The sequence below is a fragment of the Ruditapes philippinarum genome, unplaced genomic scaffold, assembly GCF_026571515.1.
Source record: "Ruditapes philippinarum isolate M1 unplaced genomic scaffold, ASM2657151v2 ctg3828_1_1_1_1, whole genome shotgun sequence".
In the NCBI taxonomy this organism is placed as follows: Eukaryota; Metazoa; Mollusca; class Bivalvia; order Venerida; family Veneridae; genus Ruditapes; species Ruditapes philippinarum.
This window is the reverse complement of record NW_026855314.1, coordinates 118,955-134,112: the sequence shown is the minus strand read 5'-3', so window position 1 is coordinate 134,112 and position 15,158 is coordinate 118,955. Positions and strand designations below refer to the sequence as shown.

Below are 15,158 nucleotides of genomic sequence, written 5' to 3'. Positions count from 1 at the left end.
CTATCATTAAAATCGATAGTTTCTTCCATTTTCACATTTTACACGACACACCAAAGACGGTACCATATGCGAAACTATAAGCGGTTTTCAACCGTTACAGTTTGTACTTTAGTTTAGTTGGCGTACTTTCCGGTTTATTCTAATCAAGTATACCGCTATACAAATCGATGAGCGTCTATATATCATGATCGTAATTGTCTGCACAAGGTCATTCTCATTTCTTACAATTTAGACGTGTATTTCAAAAATAAAAACCATAGTTACTTTCCTTAAATGTTATTTCACTATTGTGCAAAGTTATTTTTTAATCAATCACGTGTATCCATATAAATTTTGTAAAAATAATTCGGCGAGTGCCGCGGATGTTTACATGCTGTGCTCGATTATTGACTGTCCAATATATTTGCATATATATTAAGTCTTAATAAATGTACATTCCTGATCAAAATTTACTTATTACACCACTTGAAATATACATTGCAAAAAAAATGCATCATTCATTATTGCAATTATACTCATTATTGCCATTTCAATTTTTTGACGGTACAGTATGTTAAATAGAAGATGTACAATGTAAAAAGCAAATAAAATATCCCTTCTATTCTGTTCACATCAAGGCATTTATTTATGAAGGTGTTATTTTTTTAAGTTCATGTAGAAAATCCAATCGAGCTAACACCTTTTATGGTTTTTATTACTACGCCAAAAAACTCACTATTACTTCATAATTGCCATAAATATTATTTGGCAGAAAAAAACACCATTCAGAAGTTGAACATGACATTTTCAGAAAGATACCAAATCGTATCAGGTGGATTAAAATCTCTTTGTCACATATTAAGTTGTAACGGCATGCAGTAGTTCCAACCCGTAACAAAGCATAGTTATTTTGCTGACTGTAAAGAGGGTGGTGTTTTCTTCATTCCTTCACCTGCTCAATTTACCATGTTCCATATTTCTGAAATGTAAAGATCACCGATACACCTGCATTGTAAAAATTATATTCAACTTAGAATCAACTGTTTTTCCTTAAAGGCACATTATGCCTCAGAAATAAATCATTTTTTCCTACATTAGGCAGTGCAAACATAAGTATTATAACGTTAAAATAATGCTTTAAAGCATGTTAGATGCTTATTAGCAAAATAAATTATGGCTGAATGTGAAAATATTGTTTTAAAGGTCGCAAACTGTAAATACAGTCGTAATTTAACTTCCACACAAAATACTAAATCATTAAAACTGTTTTCAAAAAACAAAAGATTATTTATATAAATGACCAATGAATATCTGTTTTGAAACTATAATAGGATACCAAAAATAAAAGGTTTTTCAGATATAAAAATAAAAACATTTTTGGGGGCATAATGGGCCTTCCTTTAAAGCTGCACACCTTAATACCAGCAAACAAACTGTTTAAGAAATAACTCTTCAGAAAAAAATGAACAAAGATTTATTTTGCTTTGACCAGACGTTTCAAAACAAACATTTCAGAATTTCAGACATTACCTTGTGAATTTATGCATTATGTTCTACTTTTTCACAAAAATATGCAACTTAATTATTAAACAACGAGCAAATACCAAGAACATGGAGAAAAAAAATTGATTTGTGCTTCGGATATTCAACGGTAATAGAGAACGATTTTCAATGCTGACTGACTGTTCACATCATTTGGCGGTGTCTTTGATGTCAGCATCAACATTTAACTTGTATAATGTATAAAATATTCATATCACTTGTATCACTTTGCGTTTCACTTGCAAAAGACAGCAGACGCACGGGTTGAACCATCAAATTTAAAACAACGACAACAATGTTATCATTACTCTTATTAAAAAATGCAGATAATAGAATTCAGGAATACAATAAACAAATAATTACGTCTTACTCAAATAGTGGTCATAAAGCTTTTATTCACTCAAGATGTCATTAAACGATTCTCTTATTATTTCTAGTATATTCTTAACTGCAATGGTTCAATTATTCTGGTTGGGTTTAACCCTTTACCTATTGGTACGTGCACTCCGTGCCCAGGCTATGTATTATCGTCTGCTCAAATTTGTATTTTGTCATTGAAATCCCATAAACTTCAAATGGACTGTTCCAAATTCTATGCAGGGCAGATCCATTACACTAATTTAGTAGGTGAATGGTTACTGTCTCGACGGTACAATAATAAGTTTTTAGCTTTACTGGCGGAAGAAGGTCCAAAATAGCCCTCTATAAATTATTTTAGACACGGTGGGGCACTCGAGTAGAACCACCAATTTTCTCTTCCAATTAAGCTAGCTGTGGATCACCTCTGTGGATCATCTTTGCACATGAAACTATTCATGAATTCAAAGTCGCTGCCCATAAAAGTGAAGGAAAGGGGGTGGGGTGAAAATGATTTGAGGTCAATGAATTCATTCAACTACTCGGTAACGGACGCCCTTTATTATAACTAAAACTTACAAAAGTTTTATCAAATTTGAGTAATGAAGAAACATGTTCGATACCAGTGTAGGTGTATATGTATTTACTTAGCCAAAGAAATTCATGACTGAATAACAACAACAATGGTAACTGCTTCTGTGTTAAGCAAAGAAATTTTTTTATCAAACCCGAACACGAAACAATTTTCACAATGCCGTACTGTTTCAGAACCAAATGAATACACGTCTCATTCAAGAGCTATAAACAATCCTTAAAGCTGCACGCCTCCAGATGAACCAAAAATATTTCAAGAAAAACAAACTTAAGAAAAATGTACTCAGATTTTATGAGAAGTAAAAAGATTTAAGATTCAAATAATTATTTATGTGCTAAATGTCTTTAACGACCGACGTCGCAGTTCTTATTACCATATTTCTACTGCGTGACTAACGCAATGGCTATTAGTGTATATTTTGGCCCTTTTTTTGATAATGTAAGTAGACTGTAAAGTCTGTTTGTAATGTGTAAATTACTTTCCTTGTTCACTACACTATATCTTTCTTTTTTCGATACATTTTCAAAATTTACATGAAGAATGGGCATGAATCTGAAGGCATGCTGCTTTAACCTGCGGAAATTATTAAATGGACTTTTCAACATTTTATTTAAGGAACAGTCTTTTATAAATTATTATAACTAATTATCACATGAAAATGAAAATTGGAAGTTAGCAAACAGTAAAGAGGCTGGTGAAACTGCACAAATGTGCAGGCTGGCCGGGCTCTATTCTGGAGGCAAAGACTAATGACTTTCGCTTTCAGCAGGCTAAGAAACAAATCTATACATATATTCATTAAATATACTTTTACCTCATCATAATCAGTAGGTTCCAGTTCTGTGATAAGGATGTAACATGCCAAGATCAGTTTGCCGGTGCTCATTTCATATCTTTCGTTCTTTCTTAATTTCAAATCCCGAAACTGAAATATAGGTTAATTTTTTTTATCTATTTATAGATTGAAAATTAAGATGTTATCGGAGTGTCACAATCAAAGTCACCAGATCATTACAAAATACATATTATACATTAGAAATAATTATGATATTTTATAGTATAATTATAATAAGAGATATTTTTATCTCTCTTCCTTCGGCACAATCACTAAAGTAGTGCCGATATCTTTTACCTATTCGTGAATTTGGTTATTGAATATATATTTTTTTGTATTTAGATTGTAATACTTTAAGGAAGCGAGTGATCTCGGAAAGAATAGTTCTTTATATTATGTTCAGTTCATTTTTTTCCAGAAAAGCAACAATAATTAAAAAAAGTCATGGTCCATCTGAAATTAACATGCTTTCAAAATACAAACATTGTACCAAATTAAAAGTTGTAATTATTAATGAACAGTAATCAGTACTTTCTGATTATTTTGTGTGGTACAATATGTTGATTTACTCTCAGCCTTCTAGTGCCAGCATAATATACATGTACCCGTGCGACCAGTGCCGACCAAAACCAGTCGGCATATCCTTGACATCGGCTCATGATCTGCACTATTCGATATTAAGTCAGTACATATTTTGAAATTTTCCCTTAAAATGAGTAATGGTTTTGTCCAGATTTGAAAACGGGCAAGTCCATTTAAAATATTTTGCAGGGTCAAAGGTGTAATCAGCGACTCACAAACCCTTATCTGTAAAATGAATTGTTCTATGTTTAGCTAAATTTTGTATTTCTTCAAAATATCTTTACTTACCTCGACCCTCATTTCATATACTGAACGTCAGGGGAAGTAACTGAGATCACAACATCGAGTAGCAGACACACCGGAAGTCGCAATTTTCCACTTTAACATTTATTGTCGTCTGCTACCTGTGGATACACTATTGGTAACATGGTCGAACAAATGTTACATTTTTTAGCATTTTAAAAATAATTGTAAGTTATTTGTTTAAATTACTGAAATGTTCTTAATGACCCATAACTCAGCATTATTATGCTCATTTGATAAGAATATATAGTAAACTTAAATTATTATTTTAAACTTGACTGCTCTAAATCATGTTGACTAAGTGGCATACATGTAATTATATAAATCAAAATCTAGTTTAAAGTTAAAGGTGTTTAGATTATGTTCCCCGTTACACAATCATAATGAATTCTGAGGTAGGAAGTTACACAAAATCATATGCAAAACGAAGTGTTTTACGAGAACAGACGACCAAGTGACTAAAATAGCCCTTAATCGTTTTTCAAACAGTTGGGCTAAAAATGGTTCATTATGAAACATTAGACAATAATGATATGTCAACATAATTATTACATTGACACGAAAATTTTCAAAAAGTAGACAAGACATACGTTACAAAGTTATGATTTCCTTTTTCAAACCCTAACATGCTGAAAGCGAGTCCAGTATAGAGCTGGGCCAGTCTGTAATTTCGGGCAGTCTGATATGGTGCATGATTGCATCTGCGCGACAACTGTCGTCTGCTAGGATTCTTCCCGCCATTTCCTGCTGTACGTCTGCTAAATGATCAATAAACATTTTTTCTTCAATAGTATGAATTATATAGTGGTAATATTTAGAAATATACAATTTTATCTAGTCTTGTCTTTCAAAAGTAATCCAGTGGTATTTTCTTACGACATCTGAAAACAAACGAAAAACCAAAGAACAATAATATTATACTAGTCTAAAATGTCGCATTCTGCATCTAAAATAATCAGTATACATAATTGTTAAAAATGTCGCATTCAACACGCGAATATCATTATTAGAAATGTCACGTTCTAAATCTAAAAGAATCAATGTTATCTTTAATATATTGTCGCATTCTCCACCTATGTATTTATATAATTATCAAAAATATCACATTAATATTAAACATCAATATAATTATACAAAATTGGGTATTGTACAGCTAAAAATTCAATATAACTATAAATGTGTCTCCCATTTTTATGAAATTGATATAACTATTTGAAATGATGAATAATAATAATTCGACTAGTACATGTGCATGTTTAACAAAATCCAAAATTTTCAAATCGATCACAATGTATCAGCAAAGAATCAACTGTCTTATCGACCACCAATTCCCAAACTATTCAGAAATAAGGCCAGAATTTTCGACAAAGAAAAACAACCATAACACACAAATGACATTAACAACTCCAACAAAGACAAAGAAAAACTACCATAACACACATAAACAACTCCCACAAAGAGACAAACTAAAACACCGAACCAAAATCGAATAACCCCAATCACACACCAACTCCAAAAAATTGAGAAAGAAACCAAAACAACCAAAATCGATATAAACAATGCACACAAAATATCGTCAATATACATAAACATAAAACATAGTTTTCAATTTTGACTTCTAAAATAAAATTTTGTAATTCTACGCAGTTTCAGTTACTGACATAATACCATTTACATGTATTATATGTATATCAAATTTCTTATAATGTCAAATTTTCCAAATGTAAATTGAATTAAATAAGTATGCTGTTTTAATGTTGCATAATGTCCTTGTTCCACAAGCATGGCCCGATATAGTATGATTACTTGCAAGTTCATTGGTTCCTTTTGAAATTTCATCTTCTGAAACTGATAAAACTTACTAAGAAAAGTTAAAACTCATTTGTCTAAAAATAACTAGTTTCTTAAAAAAGCTCGTTTCTATAAATAACTAAATTTACCTGATGAACGTCATTTCATCATCATTGTAACACCCATGGACGTCCTCATCAAAACAACATTGTCATCAACATGGCCATCATTTTACATATCACACGTCAATCATCCGTGTCAATATTTTGTTAGACCTCATATGCCAACTATCAATTATTCATATCTGTATTTTGTTTTATATCATAAGCCAATTATCATAATGGTCAAAAATAACTATGATCGAAACGTCACATGAAAAATTAAAAGTTTAACATGTATAATCCTTATTATTAATGCTAATTTATAATTAGTCCTTATTCATGGAAAATTTAACTTTGTGTCAAACAAATTGTACCTACGAAAAATATTTGATAATTTACATTCAAATTTTATGTGATACAATAACATTTCCCGGATTTTCTGTGAAATATTTACATTTTTTCCTTGAAAAAACAGTAACGCTTTCCCGATTTTCATGTGTAATAATATTACGTTTCGGGTATATAGTTTTTATTAATAAAATATAAAATAACTTACATTTTTGATTGATTCTAAGTTCTTCGACGTCCTAAAATAAAAGAAACAATTCCAAACCTGCCATACTTTTGTTTCCGTCACGTCCCTCTCACAAACTTCACGCAAATGTAGCTAACAGTAAAGTGCATGGAAAATCACTTGACCATGAATCTTGAGCGCTCGGGGACAATCTTGTATGTTTAACCACTGATTGATTCTCACCCAAACAAATCCGTTAAAGACGCCAGCAAAACATTTTCCGATCTCTTTTCAGTCACACGATTTAATTTGCTATGTATTTATATGAAACTATTGTTCCCCGCCTGGATAATTCGGAAAGACCAAAAAGTTAACGTGGTTGGCACACCATCACGTGACATGCGCGAAACAGTTTTTATTCGTCATTCGAGCATTAAGACGAAAGAACAATTGGAAGTGGTATCAAAATGAAATATTTAAAGAAGCTGGGACCTTAAAGTTAAAAACGGTTTATAATATATAAGTTTGTTAAGGTATTTAATTAAAGGAGCTCCATTGTGGTCCTAAAACCTAAACACATAAAAAATACATTCTTACATACTAGATAAACTGCAGGACAAATATACAAAATATGTTAAAAATATATAGGGGATATTCAAGTTTTTTCTGTAAATACACGATTTATTTTCGTCAAGTGGTATGAGAATAAATATTTCATGAGTGGCGGTAGCCACGAGTGAAATGTGATAATTTTCATGCCACAAGATGAAAATAAATCATGTATTTATAGAAAAACTTGAATTTTCTGTTTATTATATACATTTGTCTCTATTTTTAAATTACATTTAGAAGACTATTCCTTAAATTTTGTGTACTGGCAGAATTTAAAAAAAGAGAGAAGTCCGGCAAGACACCAGTGAAAACACAGAAAATATGTTTCACTAAAATACTTTTTTACAGTACGAAAATGAAAATAAGCGTTTTATTTCATCAATATTTCTCAATATTTCATTTATAGGTATATAATAAATATATGTACTCTGATTTGATTTCGATATAAATTCTATTTTGTCAAGGATCTTAATTACAATGTAGTATATAAATCCGCGATTATGTGTAATTCTTGTTCGATTTGGGTTAAAAGCGTTTAACCACTTTTCATTTTTGGGTCATTTTGCACTTATACTGGAAAAATGGAGTGAGCGAATTATCTGAAATCTTGCACACAAGTTAACGTGCATCCAATAGTATATAAATTTAGAAAAAAATATTACCAGGGCTGGGAATCAAAACTGCGTCGTATCCTACAAAATGTAAACAAACGCCGCCATCTTGGAACGAAAAACGTATGTTTTTGTTTATAACTCTTTTTGTTGGAAATGACTGAAAACAAGATATATGTATTAACACGCTACACTATTTTCCGCTTCGTTCGGTATATGTTGCTTGCACAACTATTTTGTAAAACAAAAGTTATAGCGAACTTGCAACTCGAAGCGAGGCAGAATTTTTATGAAAATGTGTGGATACGACGCAGTTCATATTGCTTTATCTATCGTTTTTTCCTTCAAATCAATTATTTATTTGTTTCAGAGTTCACCATAAACTTCGAAATATAATTTTGCATCATTTACTAAAATTTTATTAAAAAGAGATGTTTATTTTCTAAGAAAATAATGATTTTTACGAAATGATACGACGCAGTTGAAAATAAAATATGATACGACGCAGTTGTATTTTTGGCAGTCTTTTCAACAGGGATAATTTTGGCAATATATTTCTATTTTATGGAATAATCACTTGCGCTAGATAAAAACCCAGATCATTTGCGGTGTAAAGCAATGTTCCGTTGATTATTTAGAATACAATGTGTCATGTCCAATATAACATTTAATTTGAAAGTTTACATTGCGTAAGCTACTTTTCTGTTAAACATGAACATGTTACCTTATTGATCATAATATCTGAAATAATTTCTTATATTTTCCTGTATGTTCAATATTATCCTTAATTTTTTTCGCAAAAAAATGTAGAAATCTATTAACTTAAATTCATTTTGGCTAGCTACGCTCTAAGTTAACTGTGGTTCTGCATGTTCTGGGTAATGACTGCTTTTTTGTGGTTTCTTTTCAAACTTTCACTCTACACATTAGCTTTACTAGGGGCGAGGATCTCAGGTGCGCCTTTGTGCATAATTTCAGGCAAAATGTTGTACCTGCAGAGAACCGTCGACATTTTGAAACTAGCTTGATAGGTTTTCCACACAAAAGAATAAAAAGTCCCTGGTGGTTTTCGAATTCATAGCAGTTCAGTTCAAGTGATTTGAATTCAGTAAACATAAACAGCTCGGCCTCGGTCGGACACACCTGTCTGATTTGTTTTTTCAACAAAATTTGTTAACGTCAGCTGTACAAATAAGCAGCTTTTTTTATTAACTTCTGACGTGAAGTTTTAAGATTATAAATATTTGAAATAATTATAAAGAGAATAAAATTTAAATTTCTTATTTTGGTATTAATAGCAGAGAAATTTTCAATGTAAACAGGGGGTAATCCTCTGTGAAGTCATTTTCTGAAAACTTTTGTTTCAGTTTTCAGGCAATTCATTATCAAATAAAAATCACACTTTCGTATGAAGGTATGTTAAGATGTCATGTCTCTAGTCTGTTGAAAATTCGATACGATAATCTGACATTTTCTGTTCAATATTGTGAAAACTTAATAATTCTTCAATACTGTTGAAAGATCATGTCTGCCTATATCTGTATCAAATTTATCGGTGCATAGCGTAAAATACCTTTGCAAAACGGACACCTTTTTTACAAAATAATTTGTAGTTGTATCAATTGTAACTCGATTTTGAAAAGTTTTTTGATGGAGAAGAATGATACTTAGGTGCAAATATAGAAAATACATTCCGTAGACATTTCCTCATCGGCGATAAAGAAACGCAGGGGTAAAGTTCCGCGGCGCTGAACATAAAATGACTAAACGGAACGCATAACCTACTTGCAAAAATATATTGTAGCTTAACCATTTATAATATTATTTTAAAAATTTAATGTTAGGTTTCAAATAATAAAGCTCATCTGTCCTCGTCGATTATTAAGAAAATGAATACAATAAAATTGGCACGTAAAAGACAAAAGTAATAACGGAATTGACGGAAATAATTGCTCATTACAAGTAACAACGGTAGGCATGCAATTTGCGCATTCCCGATAGCGAGAGACCTTTTCAAAATTTGTAATTTTTTCTCTTTTTTTAAGAAAAAAGTCATTCCTGATTAATACAGGGTCCAGTGGAGGTTACACTGGAATATTGAATTTTGTATCAAAAATAGTAATCACTCCCATTTCGAACTCACGTGAACAAGTTAATAAGCATGCTAAGGCAATCATATGGGTGTGCGATCACGTGTTTCAATGTATATTGCATTTGATACAGCTTTTCGGAATTTGTAGATGCTTATGATTAGTACTAAAATGCGACCGAAAAATGCAGCCTATAGAATTGTATTACATTTCCATTTTTATGAAACCAATGAGTGACCTCTGCTTTTGACTTAAGTTGTAAACAAAAAATGTTGTAGGACGTTATTGGCATACCTAGCACATAATTTAAATAGTTTAACCAATATTCAGCCTGCAATGAAAATACAACTGCGTCGTATCATATTTTATTTTCAACTGCGTCGTATCATTTCGTAAAAATCATTATTTTCTTGGAAAATAAACATCTCTTTTAAATGAAAGTTTAGTAAATGATGCAAAATTATGTTTTGACGTTTATGGTGAACTCTGAAAACGAGTATATAATTGATTTGAAGGAAAAATGATAGATAAAGCAATATGAACTGCGTCGTATCCACACATTTTCATAAAAATTCTGCCCCGCTTCGAGTTGCAAGTTCGCTATAACTTTTGTTTTACAAAATAGTTGTGCAAGCAACATATACCGAACGAAGCGGAAAATAGTGTAGCGTGTTAATACATATATCTTGTTTTCAGTCATTTCCAACAAAAAGAGTTATAAACAAAAACATACGTTTTTCGTTCCAAGATGGCGGCGTTTGTTTACATTTTGTAGGATACGACGCAATTTTGATTCCCAGCCCTGATTACCAGTTTCGTCATAGCAATAACGTTTATTAGAGATGTAGATTTATCTATATCTCTGCGTGAGTTTTAAAAAATTCATACCCTGGTTTGTATATTTTAACTGGAACAATAATATATTTTTGGTCCCAGATTTTAATTAGAATAGGAAACACATTTGTGACATTGTAACAAATGTGAACAAAAAAAGTAAATTACATAAAGACTGACCTTTTTTTAAAAAAAAATCAGCATCAGACTAAAATAACAAAATTGAAGAAAAAAAACAGATTGCAAAAGTAGAAAATAAAAAAGTAAAAAATATTCATAAGATTATTCAAAATGCAGCGCATATATATCACATCTACACTAATTTTTTATTTCTGTTGCTCTGGCTATTAAAACGTACAACAACGGCGCCTAGCTAGACCTGACACTGAAAATTTCATTGATAGATATAGAATTTTATATCTTTTTAATTGTTTTTTACTTGATTTTCATGTGTAGTTTACAGCCGGGCAAGCCACTTATTTGGGGTAATCTCAAGGGCAGGTAACTTATACATACGTCTGAAATATCTTTTTTCCTTTTGTAATGTTTTTCAGTAAATTTTCCATATTTTCAACAACAAACAATCCATGAAATATTTCTGTTACCCTTTTCATAAGAGGTAATTTTAATTCTTTAAAAATATACCATTTCGAAATCACATACCATTTTCTTCGATGAATGCCACAATTTAAGCAAAAGAAGAAATACTCAATATTCTGATCTTTACCAGTTACAAATACAGAGAAAGTTAGCTAATAAAAATAAGAAATACTTTTCATGTGATAAACTTGAAAACGAGAACGGTGAATGGTTTTCTCTAATGCAAAGTTTAGAACATTTTTAATTCTGACTCCAAATAGGTCCTACAGTAATTTCTTTTTAGTTTTGACTGTAAACTCTACTTATTTTGGATATGTGATTTTCTATTACTTAATTCATTTAAGTCGTTGGTTAATTAAATAAAGAAGTAATATTTTATCAACGTGTTCAATAATTCAGTACTGAACCCTAAACGACCATGTACTGCACAGTCTGAGTTAAACCTGGAAACTTAAAGACTGTTGTTTTCTTAAAAATTGATGTTTTTTCTGAAATTTATATAGAGAAAGAACAACTCGCCTGTGCAAAAAATGACCAAGCGAAATCTCCTGGACATATTACTTGGGTTAGGGCTTAAGGCATTATAACGTTCAAAGAAGACCCTCCAAAGTTGTACAAAATCGAATTTGCATCGGAATTGGTAAAACGGTTTTTGAACGGTAAGCTCGTAAAATTGATGTTTTTTCACCGAATTTTATATAGAAAAAGAACAAATCGCCTCTGCAAAAAATGACCAAGCCATGCGGAAATCTCCTGGAAATGTTTCTTGGGTTAGGGCTTTAAGCCTTTTCATGTGCAAAGAAGACCCTCTCAAGTTGTACAAAATCGAATTTGCATTGGAATTGGTCAAATGGTTTTTGAACGGTAGGCTTATAAATTTGATGTTTTTTTTTCCGAAATTCATATAGAGAAAGAACAACTCGCCTGTGCAAAAAATGACCAAGCCACGCGGAAATCTCCTGGACATATTACTTGGGTTAGGGCTTAAGGCCTTATAACGTCCAAAGTTGTCCAAAATTGAATTTGCATCGGAATTGGTCAAACGGTTTTTGAACGGTAAGCTCGTAAAATTGATGGGTTTTTTTCCCGAAATGTATATAGAAAAAGAACAAATCGCCTGTGCAAAAAATGACCAAGCCATGCGAAAATCTCCTGGAAATGTTCTTTGGGTTAGGGCTTTAAGCATTTTCATGTGCAAACAAGACCCTCTCAAAATGTACAAAATCGAATTTGCATTGGAATAGGTCAAATGGTTTTTGAACGGCAGGCTCGTAAAATTGATGTTTTTTCCGAAATTTTTATCGAGAAAGAACAAATCGCCTGTGCAAAAAATGACCAAGCCACGCGGAAATCTCCTGGACATATTACTTGGGTAAGGGCTTTAGGCCTTTTAACGTTTAAAGAAGACTCTCCAAAATTGTACAAAATCGAATTTGCATTGGAACTGGTCAAACGGTTTTTGAACGTTAAGCTCGTAAAATTGATCTTTGTTTTCCCGAAATTTATATAGAAAAAGAACAAATCGCCTCTGCAAAAAATGACCAAGCCATGCGGAAATCTCCTGGAAATGTTCTTTGGGTAAGGGCTTTAAGCTTTTTCATGTGCAAAGAAGACCCTTTCAAGTTGTACAAAATGAAATTTGCATTGGAATTGGTCAAATGGTTTTTGAACGGTAAGCTCGTAAAATTGATGTTTTTTCCGAAATTTATATAGAGAAAGAACAACTCGCCTGTGCAAAAAATGACCAAGCCACGCGGAAATCTCCTGGAAATGTTCTTTGGGTTAGGGCTTTAGGCCTTATAACGTGCAAAGAAGACCCTCTCAAGTTGTACAAAATGAAATTTGCATTGGAATTGGTCAAATGGTTTTTGAACGGTAGGCTCGTAAAATTGATGTTTTTTCCGAAATTTATATAGAGAAAGAACAACTCGCATGTGCAAAAAATGACCAAGCCACGCGGAAATCTCCTGGAAATATTCATTGGGTTAGGGCGTTAAGCCTTTTCATGTGCAAAGAAGACCCTCTCAAGTTGTACAAAATCGAATTTGCATTGGAATTGGTCTAATGGTTTTTGAACGGTAGGCTCGTAAAATTGATGTTTTATTTTTTCCGAAATTTATATAGAGAAAGAACAACTCGCCTGTGCAAAAAATGACCAAGCCACGCGGAAATCTCCTGGACATATTACTTGGGTTAGGGCTTAAGGCCTTATGACATTCAAAGAAGACCCTCCAAAGTTTACAAAATCGAATTTGCATCGGAATTGGTAAAACGGTTTTTGAACGGTAAGCTCGTAAAATTGATGTTTTATTTTTTCCCGAAATTTATATAGAAAAAGAACAAATCGCCTGTGCAAAAAATGACCAAGCCATGCGGAAATCTCATGGAAATGTTCTTTGGGTTAGGGCTTTAAGCCTTTTCATGTGCAAAGAAGACCCTCTCAAGTTGTACAAAATCGAATTTGCATTGGAATTGGTCAAATGGTTTTTGACCGGTAGGCTCGTAAAATTGATGTCTTTTCCGAAATTCATATAGAGAAAGAACAACTCGCCTGTGCAAACAATGACCAAGCCACGCGGAAATCTTCTGGACATATTACTTGGGTTAAGGCTTTAGGTCTTATAACGTTCAAAGAAGACCCTCCAAAGTTGTACAAAATCGAATTGCATCGGAATTGGTCAAACGGTTTTGAACGGTAAGCTCGTAAAATTGATGTTTTTTCCCGATTTTTATAGAAAGAGAACAAATCGCTTCTGCAAAAAAATGACCAAGCCATGCGGAAATCTCCTGGAAATGTTCTTTGTGTTTGGGCTTTAAGCCTTTTCGTGTGCAAAGAAGACACTCTCAACTTGTACAAAATTGAATTTGCATTGGAATTGGTCAAACGGTTTTTAACGGTAGGCTCGTAAAATTGATGTTTTTTTTTCCGAAATTTATATAGAGAAAGAACAACTCGCCTGTGCAAGAAATGTCAAATCCACGCGGAAATGTCCTGGACATATTACTTGTGTAAGGGCTTTAGGCCTTATAACGTTCAAAGAAGACCCTCCAAAGTTGTACAGAATCGAATTTGCATCGGAATTGGTCAAACTGTATTTGAACAGTAAACTCGTAAATTTGATGGTTTTTTTCCCCGAAATTTATATAGAAAAAAAAAACAAATCGCCTGTGCAAAAAATGACCAAGCCATGCGGAAATCTCCTGGAAATATTCATTGGGTTAGGGCGTTAAGCCTTTTCATGTGCAAAGAAGACCCTCTCAAGTTGTACAAAATCGAATTTGCATTGGAATTGGTCAAATGGTGTTTGAACAGTAGGCTCGTAAAATTGATGTTTTTTCCGAATTTTATATAGAGAAAGAACAACTCGCCTGTGCAAAATATGACCAAGCCACGCGGAAATCTCCTGGACATATTACTTGGGTAAGGGCTTGAGGCCTTATAACGTTCAAAGAAGACCCTCCAAAGTTGTAGAAAATCGAATTTGCATCGGAATTGGTCAAACGGTTTTTTAACGGTAAGCTCGTAAAATAGATGGGTTTTTTCCCGAATTTTATATAGAAAAAGAATCAATCGCCTGTGCAAAAAATGACCAAGCCATGCGGAAATCTCCTGGAAATGTTCTTTAAATTGGGTAAGGGCTTAAAGCCTTATAACGTTCAAAGAAGACCCTCCAAAGTTGTACAAAATTGAATTTGCATTTGAATTGGTCAAACGTTTTTTGAACGGTAAGCTCGTAAAATTGATGTTTTTTTTTCCGAAATTTATATAGAGAAAGAACAACACGCCTGTGCAAAAAATGACCAAGCCACGC

At 32.5% G+C, this 15,158-nt stretch overlaps 1 long non-coding RNA gene across 1 annotated transcript; it reads right to left on the bottom strand.

The window, feature by feature from the left end:
- Positions 1-922: 922 nt before the first annotated feature.
- LOC132742908 (uncharacterized) lies at positions 923-4,991 on the bottom strand. Its single transcript, XR_009627500.1, has 4 exons — positions 4,784-4,991; positions 4,179-4,294; positions 3,288-3,398; positions 923-958 (listed from the first exon to the last, which is right to left on the bottom strand). It is a non-coding gene; the product is annotated as an uncharacterized LOC132742908 (long non-coding RNA).
- Between the last annotated feature and the right edge of the window lie 10,167 nt (positions 4,992-15,158).